At 47.8% G+C, this 14,070-nt stretch overlaps 1 long non-coding RNA gene across 2 annotated transcripts in view; it reads right to left on the bottom strand.

Annotated features, from left to right (window-relative positions):
• Nucleotides 1-14,070, bottom strand: part of LOC113836365 — a 171,590-nt gene that overhangs the window by 21,502 nt on the left and 136,018 nt on the right. Inside the window, exon 4 of one of the 2 annotated variants that reach the window (XR_003486444.2) lies at nucleotides 4,190-4,370. The exons of the other annotated variant lie outside the window; for it this stretch is intronic. This is a non-coding gene — a long non-coding RNA (uncharacterized LOC113836365). The remainder of the gene's footprint in view (nucleotides 1-4,189; nucleotides 4,371-14,070) is intronic. 2 annotated transcript variants of the gene reach the window in all.

Below are 14,070 nucleotides of genomic sequence, written 5' to 3'. Positions count from 1 at the left end.
GGATGGCCTTGAACTCACTCAGTGCCTCAGACTTTTGATCCTACAGCCTCAGCCTCCCAGGTAGCTGGTATTTTAGGCCAGTGCCTCCACCCCAGCTTGAAATCTCTTCTTATGGAAGAGAGAAAATCAGAGATTTGGGAGAAGAAAAGAAGGGACAAGAGCCAACAAGAAGTCTGAGAGAGTGGAGAGGAAGTGTGCTGCGTGTATGAGAGAGAGGCAGATGGGGAGAGGGTAGGGGCACAAAAATGGATGGAAAAAGAAGAAGAAAATTCAGAAACCACTCTCAGACAGAGAATTGTTTTAATTTAAGCTTTGCCACCTCACTTGGATAGTCTTTGAGGCTTCCAAAAAAAAAAAAAAAAAAAGAATCCTGTTATTTGCAGACATTGGCGATGCAATGGCCACAGAGCAGGCCAGCTTTAGGCTCCATGCTATCACCACAGCTTAGAACTTTAACATGTGGTGTGCTGGCTTAATGTTCTAGTTTAACTCAAAAGGCCCACCTCTGAGTCTTTCCCTCAGCCCTAAAGACTTAGCCATCCAGCTGCCACCCAGGCCCTCAGCTAAGGAAGAAGGGGACAGCAACCTCCTATGCCCATCTCCACACTCCTCCAGCCAGAGCTGGTGGAGCCCCACATTCCAGCCCCAGGGTCCCAACCCTCTCCCACCTCTCCCTGAGCCTGACAAGCCACTCTAATGGATTGACCGTGGCCTTTGCTGGAGGGGCTAAATATAAAACTTTGCTGTGTTCCTCTTGTCAAAGTTAAAAGCTTTTCATGTCTGTGTTAATGTTTTTTTCTGTCTGCTGGCTCCAGTGACAGATGCGGCATCTCGTGCTGAGTAACTGGAGAGTGAGTGGCTGGCAGGGACTGGGGAGGTAGAGGCGATTTATCTCTGAGAGTTTAAGCAGGATGACATGGCTGGGAAGAGAAGGGGGGCGAGACTGTCACCTGATTACTGATTCCAAGATCTCTCCTCTGTGAGGGAGAAGGAGGGAGCAAGGATGAAGGGTACAAAAAGCAAATCAATAAACAGGTTAGCGTCCGCGTCATTATTAACTCTCGGCCTGTCAGCACCCCATTGAAGCGATCGCTCGAGGCGGCCTCGGATTTAATGGTCAGTGCAATAGATTTACTGTAAATGTTATCAGAGGCAGGGGCGGGGGCAGAGGGCGAGAGCAGCCTTCATTGACAAATCATTGCATTGCGCCTCAGTGTGTGAAGCCATTTTGGAGTATGCATAAATAACCCAGGGCATGGCCCTGGGTGGCATTTCCTCTTTCAGATGCTGCAACCTTCCTTTCCCTGTGTCCTCCACTTCTGAAAGCTTCTAGCAACCAGGTTCCCCTAAAATCTTCCCAAACACTTTCTGATTTAGACTTCTATCACATTTGAAAAAGTCAGGCAGCAGGTGTACATAAAGAGCAAACACCGAGTCTGAGAAGCAACTAGGAATCAAGGTCTCACAGAGAAGGTCAGAGGTTAGCCCACTAGCAAATGAGAAGCAACCCCTGAACTTAGAACCTATGCAGCAGACATACATTCTGGATGCCACGCCTACCCACTCTCCAGTGCTTGCTGACAGCAAATGCCCGTAGGAAGACTTCTTCGTCCAGTTTTCAGAATGTGAGCAACTGTCATACTCTACGGCACAGCAAGAATCCAGGAGAAAGAAGAGCCAGAGATCACTGGAAGAATCGGTTGTTTTCAAGGGCAGGGCTGCTGTGTACAGTTGGGCAGGCTGTATATCAGGCAAGCCTCAGAGTTACGGTTCACATTGTGACTTGTGTGGTTGGGTCTATCTGGATTTACAAAGCATTGAACAGTTTGTAGGTATATTCGGCCATCTCAACAAGAGGTCGGTCAAGGTGGGCAGTAGAAGAAGCAGCCAACCATACAAGTGAGATCTGAAAATCTTTGCAGAGAATTCTGACCAGACTCAGAAGGAGCTGTCAAGTAGCTAGCCTTAAATCAGTTGTCTAGAGAGTTGAGAAGGGTTTTTAGAGTCCAGTAGGGACTTGGGCCCCTGAGAACTATTTCTCCTGGCATTCTGAAGAGCAAAGTCCAACAGGAATGTCAGGGGATGCAGATTCTGTCTTAGCTACAATGTCTGCCTGTCTGTCTGATGGTTTGTTTCGTTTTATTTTTTCAAGCTAAGCTAATGGTCTAACAAATGAGTTTTGTTCCACTGATGGGGATGAAAAGCTTAGATTCAAAATAAAATATCCTACCTTCCCTAGCACTGAGATGGTTCTTGGGGTCAGAAGCAGAGCTCTTATCACCTGAACTCTAGAAAATAACACAAGGAGGTGGAGCCAAGAAAAGGACACATTCAAGATCCTTTCCCATTACTGTAAGCAGGGAGCAGATGAGGTGAGTCCTAACTAGAACTGGCAAATGGAATATCTAAGATGATAGCTTGAAAAGAGGTCCTGTAACTGGGAGGTGAAACCCAAAAGCAAAAGTGAGAGGGGGAAAGCCAGCTGCCAATGGCACATTTTTCAGTAAGGTACTACAGTGGGCAGGTAGGGTGCAAGCCTGTTGATGACTCACAGTCACCCTTCAAAGGGACAGAGGAAGACTCGCCCTGGGAATTATTCTCATACATGCTTCAGAGGGACACTAACCCAGCGATTGTGGGAGCAGAGCAGGTCATGAAAAGGGACCCGAGGCTCAAGAGACAACAGGAGCTGTCTACAGCTGCAGGTGGACCAGATACCCCATGAGCATCTAAGGTGACACACTGGCAGCATCTTACAAGAGCTGACCTCAGCACTGCCAGACCTGCCTATCACATGCCTGGTTCCTCCACTGAAGAACCACGATTCTGGGGAACCAACTTCCATCACCTCTGGCAGGAGCCAGCTATTCTCCCGCACGACTTTCAAGCCAAGACAATGCTGAGAAGGGTCCTTGCTCCAGGATGAGGAGCAAGGTACATGCATGCACCCATACATGGGTGTCATATGTGTATTGTGAACATTCAGTTGTGCATGCATGTGTGCACATGAGTGTCTGAACAAGTGTGCATGTACAAATGGTAACACATGCATGTACACCTACATACATATGTGCACATGCTTACACACATACAGAGAAAAGCCAGCAGACTTTTTAGTCCACTGTCTTGCATTCCATTCTCTCCCAGTCAGCACTCTACTTGTTATATGACTTCTGTCTCTGTCTGGAAACTCATAGCCTTCCTTTCCCAGCTGTCAGAAAGAGACTTTTCCAGCCTTTCCTAAGCTACAGGCTCTGAGAGTTGTGGGGAAGTCATCCCAAGATCCTACAAGAAGATGACCCATGGGGGACCCCCGAGAGGCCTTTCTTCAGGATGTTTTTGCAGACTCAGCACAAAGAGGCCCTTGGTTAGCAACCTATACCCTTCCATAGTTCCTCTATAGAGCCCAGCTCTTCAGGACAGAAAGAGGGCAACAGCACCAGGACTCTCCACTGGGGAAGATGGGGACAGTGACAATGGAGAAGAGGATACCAGTGACAGAGCATATCTTGAAGAGGACAGTGTCCAGAGAGTGCCACTTAATCATAGAAGGGGGCCAGCTCAGAGCTGGAAGGGACATGAGAAACCTGGACATATGGGTAATTGATAAAATGATCATCAAACCCAAAGTCTTGGTGGCTATGGACACAAACACTGTCTTCCCCAGGGTCAGTGAAGTGGATTGGTGTGGCAGAAGTGTCAGGCAAGGTGACCTCCCCCAGCTGCCACTGAGCTCCTGGGCCCATAACCCTCACCAGCCACCTAGCCTGCTTGGAGTGGTGGCTGAGCCAGGCCATCCATGGGGGATGCGCCAAACAATTACTTTCCTTATTGAATATCTGATTAATTATTCAGGAGCTGAATCAATTATTCATATCTCATTTAAGAAAGGGGGGAAAAGCCACTGCCCCTTGACAGAAGCTTCTCAGTGCTCCCAAGGCCCTGGGGATGGAGTCATCAGTGGGAGAAATTGTCACAGCAGGAATGCAGCACTGCCGCCATGGCTACAGACACCACAGCACTTCTGACAACAGTCATTTGTGCATGCGCACACCTGGACATCTCACACACACACACACACACACACACACACACACACACACACACACACACACACACGAGCAAACAGGCACTAGGAACCAGTGAGGCCTGATGCAGCAACAGAGAACAGAGACGATTGTGTGATTACCCAGATATGGAAAAGAGGAGAAGAACGCAGTCACACACAGGAAGAGCCAATTCTTTTTGTGAGCGACCATCCCAGGAAGTGATGATGCTTGAGTTGGTGGTGGGAAGGCATTCTCAGCAGTGGGGGCTCCAGAAGCAAAGGTGCAGAAGTGTGGAAATGCTCCGATGTGCCAGGCCAGGCCCTGGGATGTGAAGGAACACAGCAGTGAGCCAAGACAGCACAGCCTGGAGCTTTGAGCTTAGCTGACAGAGAGCCAATGGAAGTGGAGGAATGAACAGGGACACCCTGGCTGAACCAGGAATCATGCACTCGGGAGGGTCTGGAGCCGCACTGGCTCTCCGGAGGCAAGGAGTGCTCTTCAAGACACCAGTTTACAAGCCCCATCCTGAGTGGTACAGGGTGCTCCTAGGGACCATGCCAAGCGCGCTCAAACACTGAGGCTTTGTTAACTAACACCCCCATTACTCGCTCAAGTAATGCTCAAGTGAATGAGAATCAAGGTAACCCTGAAGAATCTCAGACTTCCGGTGGGACTTAAAGATCACTTTTTAATAGATGAAGAAATCCAGGCCCAGAGAGGAAGGTGGCCAATCCTTGATCATCAAGAATCAAAACTCAAGCCTGTAGCCTATGACTTAGCAGGGCAATGCAAGCTGGGAAGTGCAATGGGTCCCTAGCCTCCTCCATCCAGGTCCTCCAGGTTCTCTAGGAGAGGAGGTGGGATGAAGGGAACTTCCCCAAGTACATTGTAGGAAGGTCTCAGCAGGGGACTAGCACTGGTATTTCTGAAGGTACTCCTCCTTTTTGACTCCTGTGTCTACTCTCTCTCTCTCTCTCTCTCTCTCTCTCTCTCTCTGTGTGTGTGTGTGTGTGTGTGTGTGTGTGTGTCTGTCTGTCTGTCTGTCTGTCTGTCTGTCTGTCTGTCTCTCATTTCCCCCACTCCCTTTCTTCTTTCTCCCTCTTCTCCATCCCAAGACATACCCATGGCAGGGACCCAGTGCCTCCCTCCTCTCAGCCCCTCAGCCTGACCAGACCCCAGCTTCTCCCCCACCCACTAATCAAATCTGCAACCTGATTCAATTACAGCCAGCAACAAACGCAGACGTGTAACCTTGTTAATATCACGTTTATTAGAGGGAGGGGAAGAGAAAATTAAGATAGACTTCGTGTTGCTGCTAATTAGAAAAATTGAGACTTTACATCTGCGTAGCACTGAGCAACATGTGGTGGTAACAGATGTGGCTCATTCCACAGCTGCATGGGGTGGGCGTGGGGGGAGGGGTGTGTGGAAAACATCCCCAAGCCAGCCTCCTTCCTGAGCTCCAGTATGCTCCATGCAAGTCTGATGCTGCCACCATCACCCCTCTCACCCCCACCCCAGTCATGGGAAGTCAGGACCCTGAAGGGAAAATGGAACATTGGAAAGCTCGGCCCTGGGATCAGACAGACTGGAGCTTAGATCCCAGGACTACCCTACAGTTACTCCATGGGGGCCATGGAGGAGGGTGCATGCAGGTCAGGTGCTGGGGAGGAGATGCCAGACTAGAAATAGAATTAAATTAGAATTAGAAGATGAGAAAGAAGAAAAATATTCACATGTATACACACACACACACACACACACACACACACACACACACACACATAAATATGAGATCCACTTAAGTTTGGATTAAAGATAAATGGCCCAACATCAGGACATGCTGGAGCTGGGAGAGGATCCTGGGCTCCTTTGGGCTTCATGGGCACCAGCCATGGGTAGGACAGGTAGAGGACTCTACAACCCACCCTTCCCTGTGTTGGTCCTAGAGGTGCAGTTCCTCAGCCCAGAGCTCAGCCCTTCCACTCACCCAGTCAGAACCAATCAGAAAGGCCTCTGATGATGCTCACACTGCAGCCAGCGTAAGCTCTCTTATGGGCCCCCTTATGGGCCCCATAAAGGTAGCTGGAAGCACATGACCCCATGAGACTTAGAACTCACCACTCTATCCCCAAGGGGCTCATGAAAGCAAAAGAACACTCCACTATATGTGGGCAATTCAACACCATTGGGACTCTAAGGGCAGCACAGGGGCTGGACTAACCTCCTACTAGCAGGGGTTTAAGGACCTTTGCCTCTGGCCAACTGTCAGGTAGGACCAGAAGAGGCAGAGCTGTGACAGGACAAGGAGTCCCAGGTGAGATCCCAGCAGATGTGTCTATAAGGAGAGGCAGCATGGCACAATCCCACAGAGGAACCAAGTCACAGGCTACCCAGCGCAGTCCTCCCAAGCTCCAGAAAGTGCAGCCTCCCACAAGTAATGCTTGCAGAGGTTTATTTATCATGCCCTGCTGCCCACCCATCCCAAGAGGCTAGCCTGGCTTCATTCATCAATATTATGTACAAACTCTGTCCTATGTACTTGGCAAATGTCCACTCATTTATTCCCCCAGCTGTACTAGTGGCTGTCACCTGCCCACCCCACCCCTCCCCAGATCATTTCTCTGACCTTTTCTGTCACCTGCCAGGAAGGAAGGTACACCCTTGATTCCCTGGCCCCAGCTGTGCCTGGGTTCTGAGAGCAGGAAGCACCTGCTGATGAGGCCTCCTGACATTACCCCAGCTGTGACTATATCCTTCGTGGCTACCAGATCCAAGTAAGGACAAGGGACTCCAAGACCCCAATTCTCAGATGCCTCTAGTAGGAAGCAGCTTCCCATCCTCCAGTCCTGCCTCCACCCCCTTCATGTTTGGAGCCCAGGTGTGCCTCAGTCCCTTTCTGTTCATTTCAATCCTGCCCTGTCCATGTGAATAATCCCTCTGATGACTTTGCACAGCAATCGTTTTGATTGTGCTTTTTATTTCCCGCCAGGATTCTGGTTGATCTAAGAACCCTATGACTTAGGTTGCACTTAGGCCATTGTAAGAATGAGGAGACTGAGACACAAAGGATTAATAATTCACCCAAGAGTACACCAAGAGATCCATCCTGGTCACCTAAGACCCAATGACTCCCTTCAACACTCCCTTGAGATCCTGCACACACCAACCCTGCTCCTGTCTTGCCTTGATCCCTCTCTCATCCTGCTGTCATGCTCAGATTCCAAATGTCATGTCAGATTCAAGCCTCATCTGACACTGAATACATGAGATGACAGTCACTATAGCAGTACAGGCTTAGAGGACAGGACTCCACTGTCTCACAAATTGAGAACTGTGCAGATCTATACCCCAAAAGGCTCAGATCAAGGATGACCAGGATCAAGTCCAAGTCTGTCCACTGGGAGTTCTGGGAAATCTATGGCCAGATAACATAAACCTTGCACATCACTTTGAACCAGTGGTTCACACCATGGCCATTCTGCTTCCTAGAGGTATTTGGCAAGGTCAAGAGATGTGTTTTATGATCAGAGCTGGAATGGGGTACTAGTGGGCGTCTCCTGGTGAGTAGAGGCCAGCAAAGCTGCTAAATATCCAACAGTGCCAAGACTGAAACACAGTCTTCCTCCATAAAGAACCACAGAATCTCACGACTCCTGGAGGACCTCAGGAGCCCTGCAGTTTTCCTGCAGTGCCGTGGCTGGTGACCTGTAGAACTTTGCAGAAAGTTTATTCATGCACACCCATGTCCTCTGAAAGGGGGTGCGATTTTGGAAGCAGCTCCTGGTCACTGGTATTTATTCTGATGTGCTCCTTGGAGATCAGGCGAGATCAGGTCCATTGGCTAAAAGAATCTGTATGTGAAAGTAAAAGTTCATAAAGTGGCTCTGGAATTGCCTGGGTAGGACAGGATCATCCCTGGCTGGGTCTATAGACATGAGGTAGACCAGAAGGATGGGGACTTAACTGATCAAAGCCATTCCCCTTCAGCCAAGGGGAGAATGAGCCAAAGGCCAGCCCCTGACCAACATGTTCAAGAGAAACAAAAGGCAGATCCACAATACATAGTCAGGAGTGAGGCCAGAATATAAAGGACAGGTGAAGCTTTGGAGGTCATGGGCTTTCACTGGCTTTGAATAATGGCATCAGAGCAGCCATTCTGGGAACGGTAAAAACCTGGAACCAAAGTCTACAATGCAAAGGGGGAAGGAATCCTTAACAAAGAAATTACTTGCAGAGGCATTCAGAGTCAAGAAAACAAATACCAGCATGAAAAACATGCCAAAAGTACCCCAAAGAGGAAGTAATGACCATGTTCAGGGATTAATGGAGGGCTGGGAAAGAATTGGCCAGAAAGGTATCAGGATCTACAGAGACAATGCCAGCTAGAGATGGGAAGGACTAAAGAAGAAAGACTCCATCCTCTATCTCCTTCACTCTCTGGTCATCAGCCAATGCCTCCTAGTAACCAAAGAGAAGGCCCAGGGTGGGAGTCAGAAAGATGGAAAAGCAAACTGCTCACCTGTCCTCTTTGATCAAGAGGTGGGTACTGGCCCTAGAAGAGGCTCATGAGGCCTGTTTTCCTATGACTGTTAATTCCCACTAGAAAGAATAAAGAATGGGGGGGGTCCATTCATTTCCTTGATGACACTCTCACTGTAGTCACACCCAGGCACACTGCTGTCACACACGGACACAGAAGGATTCAATGAAGGGCCATCAGCCAAAACACTCTCATGCTGCCCACCACCCTCCCACTGATGGCTTTGTAATGGGTCACCTGGACACCTTAAATCACTCTAATGAACCATGAGAACCCCCTGTATGGGGTGTTGGCAGGAGACAATACCATCCCTGTGGCCAGAGGGGAGACCTTTTAATTTCTTTCCCCCAGGAACTACTCAATAAATGCTTTTAGCATCTTTTTTAAATAAAAAAAAGGAGTGAAATATAAGGGCATATTAGCATTACTCCCATTTCAATTAATCCAAATGATCATGTTAAAAGCTATTAATAAACCAGCAGGAGCGGAGGTCACTGGTAGAGTCTATCAGACAGGAGCAGCAGTCCTTAGTGAAGTCTTAGACCATTGCCGAGGCCTCTCCTCCTTTTCGCTCTCACATCTTGCCTTCGAAGCCTCTGCTCTGGAACACCCAGAAACATCTGCTAAGATCTGAGAAAAGAAAAAGGCTCAAACCCAGGAAGAAAAGAGACCCTGGCTAGCTTGGAGTGTTTAAAGGAATGAGTAGGTTCTATGACCTTTCGTAAGAACAAATGGCCTTGTGGACCCAGCCTATCCAACATGGGTATCCGCACATAGTCTGGGCTGGAAATGCCTCCAGTGGTTTTGTTCCCCTCCTTCCTTCTCCCAAGAAAGTCGCCTGATTGATTCATTGGTGTCTACCATGGCAATAGCTTAGAGAATGATGACATTTCTCCACCCACCATGCCCACCCTAATGCAGTTGGGAGCTTAACTATTCCCCTGGGTGCATTCACAAGCAGGAGGCAGCTTCCCATCTAACTGTTCAGTATGAGAGACCACTCCTACCCACCCCCTTTGGTCTTGAGCTTTGTTTCTGGAAATGTAGGCCCTCAGAACAGGTGTTTCTTCTTTCTCAGTGCCCATGGGCCTCAGCACAAGGGTGCAGCCTTATGGTTTCTGTGTGTGCCAGAAAGTAAAGGAGGGATGGGCCTTTCTTTCAGAGGCTTGCAAGCCAGGATTGGGACTTGCCCTTTCCAGTCCTTGCTGGTAGCACAGTCCCTGAACCCTGTGTCCAACAGACCCACTCAAGAGCTTCCCCAGTGTGTTCCTGCCTCCAGCCTTCCTCCCCTAGGAGCTACCTTCACACTGCCTTGGAATGAGCTCCACAAAGCACATCTGACTATGCTCATCTTCTGCTGAAAGTCCTTCCATGGCTTCTTGTTGCTCCCAACACAAAGCTCACCTTTCAACCTGTCTCTCATCTTGCCTGGCACTCGCTGTGTTCTCCAGCTTCTCTGAACACCCCAGTTCCCTGACAACACCATGCATGAGATACCTCTAAACCCTCTACCTTCCCATTCCTCTTGCCAGATAACCTTCTTCTTGAAGGTCAAACTCAGAAGTCACTGTCCACTCCTAGTACCCACATTGATCTATTAAGTCAGAGGAAAGCTGCAGCTTAGGATTCCAGACCTTTGTATCTGTGTCATCCGTGTCTGTTTGCAAGTCTGTCATCCCACACTGCTGCCAATGACGAAAACCAAGGCCCAGTTAAAAAAAAAAAATAGTTCTCCCAGTCAGACCCCAGAATGAGGCCTGCACTGACTTTACTCTGTTGCCTCAAAGCTCAGGTTACACATTCAGACTTTCACATGCCCTCAGGCAGGGATACCAAAGGATCCCAATAGCCCAATGCAGGGTTCCAGGGACCTCTCTGGGATGATAGGGGCATTTCACTGTTGTCTTTTGTACCCCTAAGAAGAATGAAGTAGCCCCTGCAATTTGGATTCAGGCCCCACAGTCCCCCACCCCATTGTCTGTCCATCACTTCACCTCTTGGTCTGGATAGATCTCAGAGCTGAAAGAAGTGCTGAGCATGGGCCAAGACCAGGGAACTAGAATGGAATTGGGTGGTGGAGCAGTGTGCGCCTACAGGGCAACCCCGCCCACAGAGGGAAGAGCTCTTCCTGGTCCCTCACAACTCCCCCACATCCTTGATTGATAGAGCGGATGCATCAGACCCCCCCTCTTTCTTCTCCCATGGAGGTTTTTTGTTGTTGTTGTTAGGTTTTGCTAAAGCAACCTGCAAATTAATTTAATACCCTCCTTTGGTTGGGAGCTATGAAGCTGGGCTTGAGTCTGATGATGCATGAACCATTGGTGGCAAGTATTTAATCTCTGGACAATGGATAGAGATGTTAGTGCACGCCACACTAAATTCTATTTACGCTGCCTATTAAGGGCAGTCAAGCTGAAGGGAATCGGTGCACATTACAGGCCCTAATGGGAGAGGAAGCTCCACAACAGTACATTAAAAGCGGAAAATGAATTAGGAGGGGCCAGCACAGGAGAAAGCGGGCGGTCTGTGAGCCTGTCTGGAGATAACTCTTCCTGACAGCCATCACAGACACCCCCTACTATTCAGATACACCAAAGAGGGGAGCATGGATGGTCACCCCAAAGCCTTAGCTGAAGGGAATGCCCCACCCTCAGCCCAGGGACATGGGTTTCTACTATCCCTGTGGGTAAAGAAAGAAAAACAGTGGGAATTATCTTCGTCCACCAACCCAGCCTCCCTGCCTACTCCAGGTGGACTCATCTGAAGATCTGGGGCATTCTCTGTGCCTCCAGGCTCACCAATATTTCCAGCTCTCCCCATTTTCTATTGAAATGGTTTATAACAAAGACGGAAATCACTCAGAGCATATTATAATGAAGTATTGGGGAAAATGGTAGGAACTTGGGTACAAACAGAAGATCCTACAAGCTGAGAGGATGGAGACATAGGGGAGGGGCAGAATAAGTATCCAATAAAGGATCAGAAACCAGATGTGGTGTGTATTTGTATTAGAATCTATTGCTGCAGAACAATCAACCCAAACAGAAGCTTAAAGCAGCAAGAAACATGCATATCTCACACAGTGTTTGTGGATCAGGCATTTGGAAGTGGACTGCCTGGCAGCTTTGGCCCAGGGTCTTATACGAGAGTTTAATCAGAGCATCACCCAGTCTGTCATCTGAGGCATGGCTGGATCTAAAAGGGTCCACTTCTAAGATTCACTCACATAGCTGGAAAACCGATGCTAACTGTTGGTGAGATGCCTCAGTTTCTCACCATGAAATCTCTCCAAAAGACTGCCTGTGTGTCCTTATGATATGTCAGCAGGATTCCCTCAGAGTTGGTGATCAAGACAGCCCACCATAGTCAATACTTCTGGAATATCGCATTGACAACAGAGGTCATCCCTGTTAAAGATGGCAGGGAACTGTGCAGGTCAGATGCAAAGAAGCAAGAATTAACAGAAACAAAAAAGCTGACTTCCAAAGTGGAGATCTAAATTTATAATTAAAACAAAATTCTAAACAATGGGTCGACTATGAGAATAAAATCCTTAAGGATGCTTTCAGACATGAGATGCTTTTTGATTGATTCTCTACCTCTTAGGTGTCCCTTCTTAAGTCACAGTTAGGGATAGTCCTCTACTTGGAGGAATATGCATCCGCAGAAAGAAGAAGGGGAGATTCAGAAAATGAGAAATCCAACTCCTGGCTAAATTACAGAACCCCAAGATCAGAGAAGAGCTGAGGAAGGCTACTGTGCACATACGTCTTGGGCTACTGTGCCAGAATGGGACAAGTCACAGCCTGGGAGGGCTATTCCCCAAGAAAAGATTGACAGGATAACTGATGTGTTTCAGTGCCTTCATTGGTGTCTTGCACATCTAGCAAGGAGTGTGGAGTTGAACCAATGACAAGTACATAGTGAACTGTGCTTTTAAAACTCAAGTCACAGGGGCTAGAGGGATGGTTTAATGGAAAAGTATGGCTACACAGTGTGAGGACCAGAGTTCGGATTCCTAGCACCCTCCTAAAAGCCAGGCAGGTGTGATGGCCCACCTGTAAGCTCAGCAGAGGCAGAGGCTCTCTGGGATGAGCTGGACTAGCCAAAAGCCATCATAATGTGATTGTTAAAGCTTTATCTTAGCAAATTTATGATACAACTACATGGAACATAAGGGAGTTCGAGAAGGCCCTATGTGCACAGGTAGATAAGATAAGGAAGTCAAGGCTCCACCAGAAATGACACCTCATGGCTACAACCCAATGCCAGCATGTGAGAGACTGAAGCAGGAAGATAGTCCATGTTCAAGGCTAGCCTGAGCTACATAGTCACTTCTAGACCAGCTTAGGCTACAGAATGCTACTCTGTCCAGATAGATAGATAGATAGATAGATAGATAGATAGATAGATAGATAGATAGATAGATAATCTGGTGGGATGGCTCAAAAGTTAGGGGTACTCTATTTACAATCATGAAGACTAGAGTTTGGATGCTAGCTCAAATGTATAAGCCAGGTGTCCCTTCAAGTGTTTGCAACCTCTGGGGTGGAACAGAGACAAGAGGATCAATGGGGTTTGCTGGCTTACAGCTCAGCTGAGACACGGTAGGAGAGAACATGCCTCAAAGAAATAGGCAGAGACAGAGATAGAAGATGAAACATGATGCCCTCTTGTGACTTCCTCGTGCATGAACAGGAACTTTCAAGTGTGCACACACACCACCACCACCAGCAGCAGCAGCAGCACCACAACCAGCAGCAGTAACAACAACAACAAATAAAAAAAGAAAGAAGAGAAAGAATAAACAATGGAGGAAAAAGAGAAAAAGGAAAGGGAAAGAACGCTTGTCTTCCATGAGTTAATAGGTAAATCTAAAAAGCAACAAGGACTATGCAAACATGTCTTACTGGGATATAGGTAAATACCAAAATCTACCAAGGTGGTTCCCTATAGGGAAGGAAGATGGGAAAGGAGTTGCCAAATGAGGCTGGAATAAATCATAAAGTGCTTCTGCCCCTTTAATCAAGACTTGAAGAGCAATAAAAGAAATTGAAACTGAAGAGAAAAGTGAAATCTTTAGAATGATAATAAACCATATCAGAGCAGATTCTGATACAAAAATAAAGTTTATTTGTGGTCATCTCTTCTTCACAGGCCCTCCACCTGAACAGATCATTATTCCTCTTCCATCAACTAGTCTTTGTGGATAAAACAGACTGGGATTCTTAGCACGTCTTGGTTATTAATTAGCTTGGGAAGTAGGCAGTCCTACACCCTCAGTTTCTGATACATTATATATTCCTACATGGAGAGAGGCATGGGGTACAGGGAGAATGCAAATGTCTATGTGGAGAAGATTCATGAGATAACATGTATGAATGTGCCCAGAAGGCAACATGTCCTCCATAAATAGTTGCCTTTGTTTTTCCTCATGGTCATTGGAAAAATGAAGGTGAAGAAGCCAAAGAAGAAATC

The sequence above is a fragment of the Cricetulus griseus genome, chromosome 6, assembly GCF_003668045.3.
Source record: "Cricetulus griseus strain 17A/GY chromosome 6, alternate assembly CriGri-PICRH-1.0, whole genome shotgun sequence".
NCBI lineage: Eukaryota > Metazoa > Chordata > Mammalia > Rodentia > Cricetidae > Cricetulus > Cricetulus griseus.
This window is presented reverse-complemented; position numbering and strand designations above follow the sequence as displayed.